The sequence below is a fragment of the Marmota marmota genome, unplaced genomic scaffold, assembly GCF_001458135.2.
Source record: "Marmota marmota marmota unplaced genomic scaffold, marMar, whole genome shotgun sequence".
Taxonomy (NCBI): domain Eukaryota; kingdom Metazoa; phylum Chordata; class Mammalia; order Rodentia; family Sciuridae; genus Marmota; species Marmota marmota.
The window spans coordinates 21,991,029-22,004,984 of NW_026000142.1; positions in this window are offsets into that span (position 1 = coordinate 21,991,029).

The window sequence follows — 13,956 nt, forward strand, 5'->3', positions numbered from 1 at the left end:
AAAAAAAAAAAAAAAAAACTATCAAGGGCAGTTTCTGCTTCAGAGAGCTAGCATAGCACTTTACCCATGGTAGATGTTCAATAACTACTTGATAAGTAACAAATGACTCTGGGGCCCATGTGAGCCATAGGCTACATTTCAGAAAAGCATCCATGTCTCCCTCCCCCCATACACCCCATCCCTAACTGATGTAAAATCAAATCAGGTCACCAACTGTGCTCTTCTCAGGATCAGTTAATGATGAAATCTGGGATTTATTCTGAGTTCCTAAATAAAACAGGCAAAGGGTATCCCCTATTGCACCCTGCCAGAGGGGTTACCAACTGGTTCCTCTTCCCTCCCCCAGTCCATTAGCGGTTGTCTTGAGGTAGCATACTAGGATTCACTTTCTGGTTTTCTTTCATACACATACTAAAAGTTTCCCACTGGAGACATTTTCTTTGAATCCTCCTCATAGAAAGGCTCATTTCCTGCTAATCATGTTCACTTAAAGACTTCTAGATGGAAGGACAGAGATAAACATACCCCAGTTCATTAAAATACCTGTCCTCCATGACCAAGTAAGGTTATTCCCAGGAATTATATTTTTAAAAGATATTGGAAAGGGAAATTGGGGGATTAAGACGGTGACTGAATGCATACATCCAATCTCACTCCCTCCCAAAACCCCACTAAAATTTCAATAGAGAGATTTTAAAATTAAGAGAGAAACCTGCAAGGAGGAAAAGACCAGGGAAAAAAGACAACATCAACAGAATTTTTGAGACAGGATGCGAGACAGTCATGCAGTTACTGACTTACCAGTCCCAAGGAAAAAAGACATCTCCAACTAGCAGTGAGGAGGGAAACAGAGTCAGGAAACAGAGTCAACTTGATTTACATTGCACGGTTCTCTGAAGGCACAGAAATTGGCAGTTCTAAGGAGCCTCTGGAACTCTGGAAGAGATGACTAAAGTAAAGACCAAGGTGAAATGCAATTAGGTCCCTAGGTCTCTTCCTGAACTCTAAAACACTACACAATAGTTCATCTCATATCTCAGCCAGGTCTGGAAGATTTTCCTCTGAAGGAGGGAAGATAGAAGGTAACTAGACTGGAGAAACTTCAGGCACAGCTGTGACCCCCAGAGATAGCATACTGAAAATAAGATATTAAGTGACATGTCACACAGAAAGAATGCTGAATGCAAGTACCTGAGCCTTCTCCCACAACCAGATTCCCAAAGTGATGGGAGCAGGGCATTTGCTCGCCAGACTGGAGACTGGAAAACTCTACCCTAGGGCATTTCACAAACCCAAGAGGAAAAGGCTCAATGAAACTGACATAGGCTTTCTGCAGAAACAGCCTAGCTGGCTGGGGGTGCAGCTCAGAATGCTTGCCTAGCATGTGTGAGGCCCTGGATTCAATCTGTAGGGCTGTAAAAACAAAACTAAACAGCCCAGATCATCCTATAGTGCCAAACTCAACCTATGAGCTTGGAATTTCTAACCAGCCTTTTGCCTCCACCCTGCAACTTTAATCATGACCACAGATCATTAGACATTCAGAAAAATTTCTGACACAGAAGAGGGAGATATAATAATCATCATCATCATCATCATCACCATCATCATCATCATCAACTTGGATGAAATAGGTTATACAAAAAGAACAGGCAACAAAAAGACTGTTGTTAATATCCACAGAGAGATAAGATACCGTATCCATGATGCTGTACAAAGAGATTATACATTCAGAGAATGACAGTAGCAACAGTGATATCTTAGAAAATAAAATCAGAAACAAAAACTTTAATGGAAAGATTGGAAGATAAAATTAATGAAATCTCCCTAAGAAGTTAAGCAAACATAAAAATATGGAAGAGAAAAGAGAAGAACATTTGAGTACAATTTCAAAACCACATCCCCAGCCCTATTTTGTATTTTATTTAGAGACAGGGTCTCACCGAGTTGCTTAGTACCTCGCTTTTTGCTGAGCCTGGCTTTGATCTCTCAATCCTCCTGCCTCAGCCTCCCAAGCCACTGGGATTAAAGGCATGTGCCCCCATGCCCAGCCCTGATTCATTTTTCAATAAAAGTATGAATATAATTTTCAATAAATGCATTAATATAATTTACTACATCAATGGGACAACTAAGAAAAATATATAATCATTTTAATAGATATTTTAAAAACATTCAAAAATTAATAATGGAGAAATATTTCCTTAATTCGTAAAGATTCTGAGCAGTTGAATATATAGAAGGGTTTCATTTCAGTCAGAAATGGAAATTTCTCCATTTCTGTTGCCAAGGCTGACATTTAACTGTGTCAGCAAATTGTAGCTGATGCAATAAGATCAGAAGTAAAAGGAAGAGGAGGATAAAGAGAATAGGAGGCAGAGAAGAAGGAGATGTAAGCCCCCTTCTGATCACAAAGCCCAAGAATAAGAAGCTCCAATGCCTAAGGGCAGGAGAAGATAAATGCTTCTCTCCTGCACTGATCTGCTTTCCCCACCTGCAGCCTTTTCTGGAGATATATATATATAAAATTTTATATATATATAATTTTATATATATATAATTTTATATATATAACATTTTATATATAATATTTTATATATATAAAATACATTTTATATGTATACATACATACATACATACATACATATATATTTATTTAACAGAGATTAAACCCAGTAATACTAATTAGTAATACTAAATACTAATTAATACTAATTAATACCATTTAGCCACATCCCCAGCTATTTTTATTTTTTTATTTTGAGACTGGGTCTTGTGCAGTTTCTTAGGCCTCCCTAAATTGCTGAGGCTGGCCTTGAACTTATGATCCTCCTGCCTCAGCCTCCGAAGTTGCTGAGATTACAGATGTGCACTACCATGCCCAGCTTTCCTGGTAATTTTATCCATGTAGGAGATACTAACTCAGACCATTCAACTGGCACTTAAAGAATAGACATTAAGTCAGACATTATTTTCACCTGTCAAATTGGCAGGTTACCTCCTGTTTTAATAGTACTCAATGCTAGTGAATGTGTGGTGAAATGGGCATTTTCATATATAGCTGGGGCAGTTTAAAACAGTGTAGATACATGACTATTAAGCTGGCACTACAGAATTTACTTAAAGAAATCAAAAACAAATCGCCGAGCTCACAAATGAAAAAAAAATCTCATTTGACATATAGCTAAGCAAATGAGAAACAGGACCAAATTAAACACAGAAATAAATCAAAATGACAGAAATTAATAAAAATCTCTCTATAATAATGTTGCATGTAAATGGTCTCAGCTCTTCAATTAAAAGACATAGACTGACAGAATGAATTTAAAAATAAGACCCAACTACATGTTGTTTGCTGGAGACTCACAGTACAGTCAAAAACGTCCACAGGTTGAAAGTGAAAGGATGGAAATTGATACACCATGCAAATGGAGCTTGAAAACAAGCAGAAGAAGCTATGTCATATCTGACAGGGAGATTTTAAGACAAAATTAATCAAAGAAGAGATCACTTCATAGTGGTAAAGGGAAAACTCCAACAAGAAGTATAACAAAGTAAATATTTATGGTCCAAACTTGGGTGCAACTAACTTAAGAGACACTATTTGAATTAAAGTCTCAGAAAGACCCCAGTACAGGGCTGGGGATGTGGCTCAAGTGGTAGCGCGCTCGCCTGGCATGTGTGCGGCCCTGGTTCGATCCTCAGCACCACATAGAAACAAAGATGTTGTGTCTGCCGAAAACTAAAAAAAAAATAAATATTAAAATTCTCTCTCTCTCTTAAAAAAAAAAAAAAAAAACAGAAAGACCCCAGTACAATAATACTGGGTGATTTCAATACACCTCTCTCACCAACAGATAAATCATCCAGATATAAACTCTTTGGACCCGAAAAATATTATAAGTCAGATGAACTTAACAAATATCTATAGAATATTTCATCCAAGAACAGCTGATATATTTTATTTTCAGCAGTTCATGGAATATCCTCCAAAATAGACCATATATTTTAGGTCACAAAACATTATTAGCAAATACAAAATTTGATATAATTGCTTGCATCTTATGACCATAATGGAATGATACTAGAAATCAATACCCCCCCCCAAAAAAAACCCCTACAGAAACTATGTAAATACTATATATTGAACAATACTTTTTTGAATGATGAATGGGTAACAGAAGAAATCAGGAGAGAAACTAAAAACTTCTTAGAATCAAATGAGAATAGTGATACAACCTCTGCAACACTATGAAGGCAGTTCTAAGAGGAAAGTTTATAGCTATGAGTGTCTACTTAAGGAAATCAGAAAGATCCAAAATAAGCAACCATTGGAACTGATTGTAGGTGTGCTTGTTCCAGAACACAGAAGTACAAAGACAGGCATCACAGAAGGGTATTCTTTGTTTTGGAACAGATGAGTGGAGACAGCAGATCATTTCTTGCTGTTTGTGAAATAATTTAAGAAAAGGTCTGGTGGAGAAGAAGTAGGTGATCTGCCTTTCTCCTTTTGAATTTAGGCTACATACTTGGTAGGTGGGCAATACTATTCAGTTGGGATAGTGGGATAAGCATAAGGATGGTATAGGGTATATACCCAACTTAGAAAACACATCAACTATAGATCATATTTGGAACAGTCATTATCTTAGCCATGACCTTGACCTTTATGATACAAGTGAGAAGCCAGGCTAAAGAAATTAAATCCTGACTTACATTTTAGTTATTGTTTTCAGAACACAAAATAAAACTTTTCATTATTCTTGTATATTGGCAATAATGTATTAGTGGTTGGCTGAAAATGTTGGTTTCTCTGTCAAGTAGACATCAATTTCACTGTAAGATACTTCTATTTTTTCTTAAAGTGACAATTTCAAGCCTCCTAGATATTTACAAAAGCTTTTCTTATTAGGAAAGAAAGGCTAAGCTTGGCCACTGTTGTCAGCTTATAGATTACACATATCCCCTGAAATATTTCACACTTGAAAATGAAATTCATTTAAATATCATTGTAATAGAGTCTTCAGTGCATCAGTTTTTCTTATTTCTTATTCTGTAAACGTTTTTCATGAAAATATTTCCAGAAATATTTGGAAGTTTTTTCATATAATTAATTTCATGTTAAATCCACTTATTAAGGATTTAGTCTTATATATAACTACTAACTAAAATAAGTGAACAAATTTATACCTGAATATGAGATTAAATAATTTGATAGTACTAAAGGAAATTCAATGAAAATGAATTTCCTTCCCATTTCCCTAATCCCTGGTCCTTTAGGTAACCACTGATAGCAGTTTCTTAAGTATTCTTCCAGAGGTAATCTATGCACATGTAACAATATGTCTTTCTCTTTCAAAAACATAATGGTAACTAACGTACTTGCTGGTTTGCACCTTGCTTTTTTGCTTAATATATCTAGATTTGACAACTGTTAACAGTATAAAAACAATATAAAACCTTTAATAATCTAATGTGCAAATTTTTGCATTTGCCTTTAAATATCTACTGGTTTATTTTTGTAATTTTTGTGTTTATACTATTTGCAAGCAGTATGTGTGAATAGAATTTACTATTAATAAAAAGCCAATTTGGATAGAAAAAAAATAAGCAACCTAATGACGCACCTCAAGGTCCTTGAAAAAGAAGAACAACCCAATTCCAAAGCCAATAGGAGGAAATAAATAATTAAGATCAGAACCAAAATCAATGAAATTGAGAATAAAAAAAATGCAAAGAATGAATGAAATGAAGAATTGGCTCTTTGAAAATATAAACAAGATGGTGATAACCCTTAGCCAAGCTAATCGTAAGAAAAAGAAAGAAGACCCAAATTAATAAAATTAGAGATGAGAAAGGAGAAATCACTATAGACATCATAGAAATTCAGAGAATCATTAAGGACCATTTTGCAAACTATAGTCCAATAAATTGAAAAACCTAGAAGAAATTAATATATTTCTAGACACCAACAACCTGCCAAAAGTGAATCAAGAGGACACAGAAAACCTAAATAGACCAATAGCTAGCAATGAGATAGAAGCAGTAATAAAAAGTCCTTCCATCAAAGAAAAGCCCAGGACCAGATGGATGGATTCTCAGCTGCATTCTACTATGCCTTTAAAAAAAAAAAAAACTAATGCCAATTCTCCTCAAATTATTTCATGAAATAGAAAAGGATGGAATAGGGCTGGGTTGTGGCTCAGTGGTAGAGCGCTAGCCTCACATGTTCGAGACCCTGGGTTTGATCTTCAGCACCACCTAAAAATAAATAAGTGAAATAAAGGTATTATGTCCAACTACAACTAAAAAATAGATTTTTTTAAAAAAAGGATGGAACACTTCAAAAGTCATTCTATGAAGTCAGTATCACTCTCATATCAAAACCAGAGAAGAAAGAAAACTACAGACCATTACCCTGATGAACTTAGATGCAAAAATACTTAATAAAATATTAGCAAATCATATTCAACAAAATATTAAGATTTATATCATGACCTAGTTGGTTTTATCCCAGGGATGCAAGAATGGTTTAACATATGCATATCAATAAATGTAATCCATTACATAAAAAGAATTAAGGACACAAATCACTTAATCATCTCAATAGATGAAGAGAAAGCCTTTGACAAAATTCAGCACCCATTCATGATAAAAACACTGAAGAATCTAGGGATAGAATGAATGACCTCAACATCATAAAGACTATATATGATAAACCCAAAGCAACTGTCATAGTGAATGAGGAAAAACTGAAAGCATTTTCTTTAAAATTTGAAACAAGACAAGGATGTCCACTCTCACCACTCCTAATTAATATAGTATTAGAAATTCTTGCCAGAGTAATTAGGCAAGAGAAGGAAATAAAAGGGATAAAAATAGGAAAGAGATAAGTTAAATTATCACTGTTTGCAGATGATATGATCCTATAATTAGAAGATTCAAAAATCTCCACCAAAAGACAGCTAGTAACTCTAGCAAAGTAGCAAAGTAGCAAGTTAAAAAACAAACATATTACCAAAAGAAATATGTAAATTCAATACAATTCCCATCAAAATACCAATGACATTCTTCCCAGAACTAGATTAACAGTCCAAAAACTCATTTGGAAAAATAAAAGACCCAAAACAGTCAAAGAAATTCTAAGCCAAATGGACTGGGGCTGTAGCTTAGTGGCAGAGCACTTGCCTTGCACGTGAGAGGCACTGGGTTTGATCCTCAGCACCACATTAAAAAAAAAAAATACACAAATAAAATAAAGGCATGCTGTCCATCTACAACTACAGAAAAAAAATTCTAAGCCAAAAAAGTAATGCTGGAGACAAAATAGTACCTAACTTCAAATTGTACTACAGAGCTATAGTAATAACAACAATAAAATGCATGGTACTGCCTCAAAAACAAATATATAGATCATTGGTACAGAATAGAAGACACAGAGACAAACCTGCACATCCTCGACAAAGGTGCCAAAAACACATTGAAGAAAAGGATAAGCTTTTAACAAATGGAGCTAGAAAAACTGGTTATCCATATTCAGGAGAATGAAACTAGACCTTTATCTCTCACCCTGCACAAAAATCAACACAAAATGGAACAAAGATCTAGGAATTAGAAGAGAAATTATGCAACTCCTAGAAGAAAGTGTAGGGTCAACACTCCAGCATATAAGCACAGACAATGACTTTCTCAATAGAACACCTAAATCTCAGGAAATAATGCCAAGAGTTAATAAATGGAATGTATCAAATTAAAAAGCTTCTGCACAGCAAAGAAAACAATTAAGAATGTGAAGAGAGAACCTACAGAATGTGAGAAAATCTTTGCTAACTACTTTTCTGACAGAGGATTAATATCCAGAATTATAAAGAATTCAAAAAAATTAACATAAAAAACTCAATTAATAAATGGGCAAATTAATTAAAAAGACAGTTCTCAAAAGAAGAAATGACAATAGCCAGCAAATAAATAAAAAGATGTTCAACATCATTAACAATTAGGGAAATGCAAATCAAAATTACTCTGAGATTTCATCTCACTGCCAGTCACATGGCAGCAATGAAGAATACAAACAATAAATAAATAAATGAATGAACAATAATAAATGCTAGGGTGGATGTGGAGAAAATGGAATAGGTTTTTTTGTTGTTGTTGTTGTTGGGTGATGAGTTGTTTTTTTTAATTTTAATATTTATTTTTAATATTTGGCGGACACATCTTTGTCTGTATGTGGTGCTGAGGATTGAACCCGGCCGCACGCATGCCAGGTGAGCGCGCTACCGCTTGAGCCACATCCCCAGCCCCGGTGATGAGTTTTTTTATTTTGCTGTTTTCTTTACTTTTTTATATGAAAATTTCTTTTCTTTCTTTCTTTTTTTTTTTAATGGTACTGAGGATTGAACCGAGGGGTGCTTAACCACTGAGCCACATCCTCAGCCCTTTTTTATATATTTTTTAGAGACAGGGTCCCACTGAGTTGCTAAGTGACTTGCTAAATTGCTGAGGCTGGCTTTGAACTCACAATCCTCCTGCCTCAACCTCCCAAGATGCTGGAATTATAGGCATGTGCCACCACAGCCAGCAAAAAGGAACACATTTACTCTATTGGTGGGATTGTAAATTAGAACAATCACTATGGAAACTAATATGGAGTTTCCTCAAAAGACTAGTAATTGAACCACTATATGACCCAACTACACCACTCCTCAGTATTTATCCTAAAGAATTAAAGTTAGCATACTCGAGTGATATATGGATACCCATGCTTATAGCTGCACAATTCACAATAGCCCAACTATGGAACCATTCTACGTGTCCATCAATGGATGAATGAATAAAGAATAAAGAAAATGTGATGTATAAGTTAAAAAACAATAATTAATCACTGAATAATTAATACCAATACTTAATCCACTGAAAAAGAAATTGAGAAAATAAGTTGGGTGTAGTGGTATATGCCTGTAATCCCAGTAAGTTGAGGGGCTGAGGCAGGAAAACTGCAAGTTCAAGGCCAACTTCAGCATTGTGTGTGCATGTGTAAGGTGTGTGTGTATGTATATACACATAAAGTTACCAAAGGGAATGTCAACTTTGTGTATATGGACAAGAAAGCATGTGTGGTGGGGCAGAGAAAGAAGACTGGGGAAGGGAGGAGGAGAGGAGGAAAAGGAAGAGGATGAGGATTAAAATTAAATTCTTTGCATGTATGATTTTGTCAAAATGAACCCCAATACTAAGTTGAATTATAATGATCTAATAAAAATTGTGTTTTCTCTCCCCCAAACAAAAACTTCCTTCTTCTTAAACTTCCCTGGCAGGCAGCCAGCAGGTTTGGGGTTAGCATTCTGGGTGATACACACACACACACACACACACACACAATGGAGTTTTATCCAGTCATAAAGAAGAATAAAATTATGTCATTTGCAGAAAAATGGATGGAAATTGAGAACATTAGTTTAAGTGAAATAAGTCAAGCTCAGAAGGTCAAGGGTCATAGATGTTTTTCCTCTATGTGGAAGCAAGAGAAGAAAAAGGTAAAGAAAGGTGGGGGGATCTCATGAAAATTGAAGGGAGATCAGTAGAGTAGAGGAAAGGAACCAGAGAAAGAGGGGCAAGAAAAGGGAAATACAAGGGAAAGATATTGGCCAAGCTTTATTGCTACATTGTGTTCATGTACAAATATATAACAACAAATATCACCATTATGTATAAACATAATTCATCAATAAAAATGGAAGAAAAACATAATGTAAAAGTAGAATCTTATCAGCAGAAAATTAAAATAAAACACTGAGGGGAAAAATAAAATGGTGTAAATATAATTGCAATTTCACAACAGATACTAGAAACTTTTTAAAAGTTCATACGTTTTTGATGCAATGATTCCTCTTTTAGATACTGATTGCATATCAAAAATCAGCTATGCAGCTAGGCTTGATGGCACATGCTGACAATCCCAGAAACTTAGAACGTTGAGACAAAAGGATTGTAAGTTCAAGGCCAGTCTCAGCAACTTAGTGAGATCCTCAACAACTTAGCAAGACTTTGTCTCAAAATAGTAAATAAATAAACACATAGGACTGGAGATGTAACTCAGTGATAAAGCACCTCTGGGTTCCATCTCCAGTTAAAAAAAAAAAACACTCTGCAGGAAATATGTATGTATAATGGTAGTAGGTATTAATGACAGCATTATCTGTAACAACAGAATCTGGACACTATTACAGGTCTAACAAAAGGGAAATAACTAAATTATGGTATATCCCTTAAGCTACAGTTTCAAGTAAAGTACTATAAAGATTGTATTGAAATGGGGAAGAAAGTTGTCTTACAATGCTAATTTTTTAGACCAGATGGAACTGAAATACCAACGAGAGAGAGAGAGAGAGAGAGAGAGAGAGAGAACAGGACATAAGAGCATTTAAGCAATAGCATCACAATCACATTACATTACACACTTATGTCTAAAAATAGGACAAAAAGGAAATACATCAAAATTTTAATGGTGGTTATCTTAGGTTGCTATGACCATGGATGGTTTTTACCTTCTTTACATTTTTTTTTTGGTTTGTATTCCTAATTTCCTGACTTTAACATATATTACTTCCCCCCCCCCCATCATGAAATACTGTTTTATCTGCATTTGTGCTTCTAATTTACATGAATGGCTTTGGGAAATTGGCCTCATTTGGTTTCTCTCCCTTTTCACTCACTTTAAACATTTTTAGTAGACTTTATTATTTTTTTTAATAGTTCTGCATTCACTGCAAAACTGAGTGGAAAGTGCAGCAATTTCCCACAAGCCTCCTGCCCCCACATACCCACAGCTACTCCCATTGTCAATATCCTCCATGAGAATCGTCCATTTGTTAGCAATCAATAAGTGTACATTGAAACCCTAATTTAAATGATGGACTTTATCACCCAAAGTCCATCATTTAAATTAGGGTTCACTCTTGGCACTGTATAATCTATGTGTTTAGACAAATGCATAATGACATTTTTCCATCATTATAGTATCATACAGAGGAGTGTCATATCCCTGAAAGTCCTCTGTGCTCCGCCTATTCTTCCTTTCTTCTATAATTTCTGACCATCACTGATCCTTTTATTGTCTACATAGGTTTTCCTTTCCAAAATATTCTAAAGTTGAAATCACATAGTTGTAGTGGCTTTCAGATTGGCTTCTTTCATTTCATAATATTCATTTCTTCCATGTCTTTTCACGGCTTGATAGCTCATTTCTTTTCAGCACTAAATAATACTCCATTGTCTGCATGTGCCACACTTTATCCACTTACCCATGACGGACATCTTGTCATTTCCACATTTTGACCATTAGGAACAAAGCTGCTGTTAACATTCATGTGCAAGTGTTTGGACGTAAGTTTTCAAGCATTTGGGTAAATGCTGTGGAGTGAAATTTCTAGGTTCTATGGCAATAGCATGTTTAGCTTTGTAAGAAACTGCCAGATTGTGTCCCAGAGTGGCCTTACCAGTTTGCATTCCTGCTGACAATGAGTGAGAGCTCCTGTAGCTCTATATCCTTGTAAGTATTTGGTGCTTGGGGCTTTCCCATTCTAATAGATGTGTATCTCATTGTTTTAATTTTCATTTCCCTAATAATACATGGTGTTGCGCATCTTTTCTCTTATCAACTATCTGTATATATTCTTTGTTGAACTTCCTTTTAAGTCTATTGCCTTTTTTTTTTTTAACCAGAATTGAACCCAGAGGCACATAACCACTGAGCCACACCCCTAGCCTTTTTATAATAGTTTATTTAGAGACTGAGTCTCGCTGAGTTGTTTTGGGCCTCACTAAATTGCTGAGGCTGGCTTTGAATTCTCTATCCTCCTGCCTCATCTGCCTGAGCTGCTGGGATTACAGTCATGTGCCACCATGCCTGGCATCTTTTTCCCATTTTAAAATTGGTTATTCATTCTCTTATTATTGAGTTTTACGAATTCTTTGTGTATTTTGGATGGCAATTCTTTATTATATATGTCTTTTGATGCTATTTTCTCAGTTTTAACTTATCCAATAAGTTACTTTTTAATCAGAAAAAAAGTGCTTTTCAGATTCTATATGAACCAAACCACCCAGTCATATTATCAACAACTTAAGCACCTCTATCATCCAAGAATCCTGTGATCTTCCTGGATCTAACACTAGGATCCCCTCCCACCCCTAATCCCCATGGCCCTGGTTAACATCTTCCTAATGTCACTTCCTTGTCTAGGCTTCCTGAGCTCAGCTGTTTTCTTACTCCTGCTCTTACCATGATCAAGGATTTTCACCCTTTTTGCAGGGCAGAGTGAAGTCACCTTCCAGGGATACTCCAGGGGCCAAGTCCCTCCTGGGAAAGGACAGTGGTTCAGGAACTGGGTGAGACTCATGCACAAAGTCACCTGAGAGTGGAATTTGGCCTGGTCCTGGGTGGCAGGGGAAGGAATGAGAGGGGAGAGTGTCACTGCCAGGAATATCAAGAGGCAGGTCCGGGCAGGAGCTCTACAACCCAGTTCTATAGGGCTGTCTCCTCCTAGGCAGGTCAGAACCCTCCCCCCCCCACACACACACCCCAAGGGCCAGCTCTAGCAGGTGACTGCCCATTCTCCACAGAAGAGATGGAGAAAATTGGGGGTGAATGAGAAACAAAGTGGGGATGGCAATGGAGCTGAGGGTCTGGGATTAAGTATCCCTACCCAACTCTGTTTCCTTCTCCTTTCCTTCCAGAGAGTTCCTGCTTTACATCTGTGTCTTTAGCTCCTGGGGGATGGACATGGCAAAGGTCAGTGGCCTGTTATAGCCATTACTTTGTAATTAAAACAAAACAAAACAAAACAGCAGTACCCTAATCTTTTGACAAGGACAGCTGCTCCTAAATACCTGCTTTGGGGGTTGCTATCTATTGTCTTCAGCCCTTAGACTTAACCTTATTGTTTTCTAATGCATCAGAGGCCTCATTTGCAGAAGGAAACAACAACAGTCCTTCTCTTATAGAATTACTGTGACCATTAATTAGTCAATATGTACAGAGGGCTTTGAACAGTGTCTGACACCTAGAAATACTGTGTGTTGGTTACTATCACTACTCTGGTGTCAGGACAAAGCCCTTAGGCTGGGAGTGAACAGAAGAGAGTGATGGGGGATGCCAGGTGTGGGCTGGGAAAAGTAAGAGATAGACATGGGGAGAGAAGGGTTCCTACCAGGGGATGGGCTACAAGTTTCAGGAGGGGCAGAGGCTAGTGGCTGGTAGGAGCTCTGATTCCATCTGCAACACTGATTTGTTTAGCTTTTGTAGGGCAGAATAGGCCCCAGGGGAATTCTGGTTCTTATGTCACTGTGAAAAAGTAAACAGCTTGCCCATGTAAAGCAGAGGTGTCCTACTCCTTCCTGCCTTCCCAACCTGCCACAGACCCATGGACCACCCAGGTAGAGAATAAGCAGGGATGAAGTGATAGGTCAAGGGCAGCTCTGGGGGCTCTAACGTGAGCCCCTCCCTCCACTGAAGCCCTAGCAGGCAGACAGTAGGACAAAACCTCAGCCAAGCCTTGACACCTGACAGCCTGAAGGATTTTCACAGATGCCCCCAGTTAACTCAGCTGTTTCCCACAGCAGGTGAGTGCAGCCCTGCTGCCTGTGACCCCATCCCCTTCTGGGTATGACCTGAGGGTCCTCAGGAGAGGAGAAAGAGGAACAGCTGAGGAGCTCCTAGCTGAGACAGGGAGGATGGACAATAGCAGAGCCAGCGGGTCAGCGCCCACAGGAGGCCTAGTCAGGGTGTCTGTGGGTGGGGGATGGTACCCTCCTCTCCTCTGGAGTTACAGATCCCCCAGCTCACTTTTGCAGGCCTCCTTCCTTCCTGCAGCCCAGAGCTAAGGAAGAGCCTCCTGAAATCCTGAAATCTCTGGTCCCTCGTCTCAGCCCTCCTTCATGTTCCCCCTGAGGTTT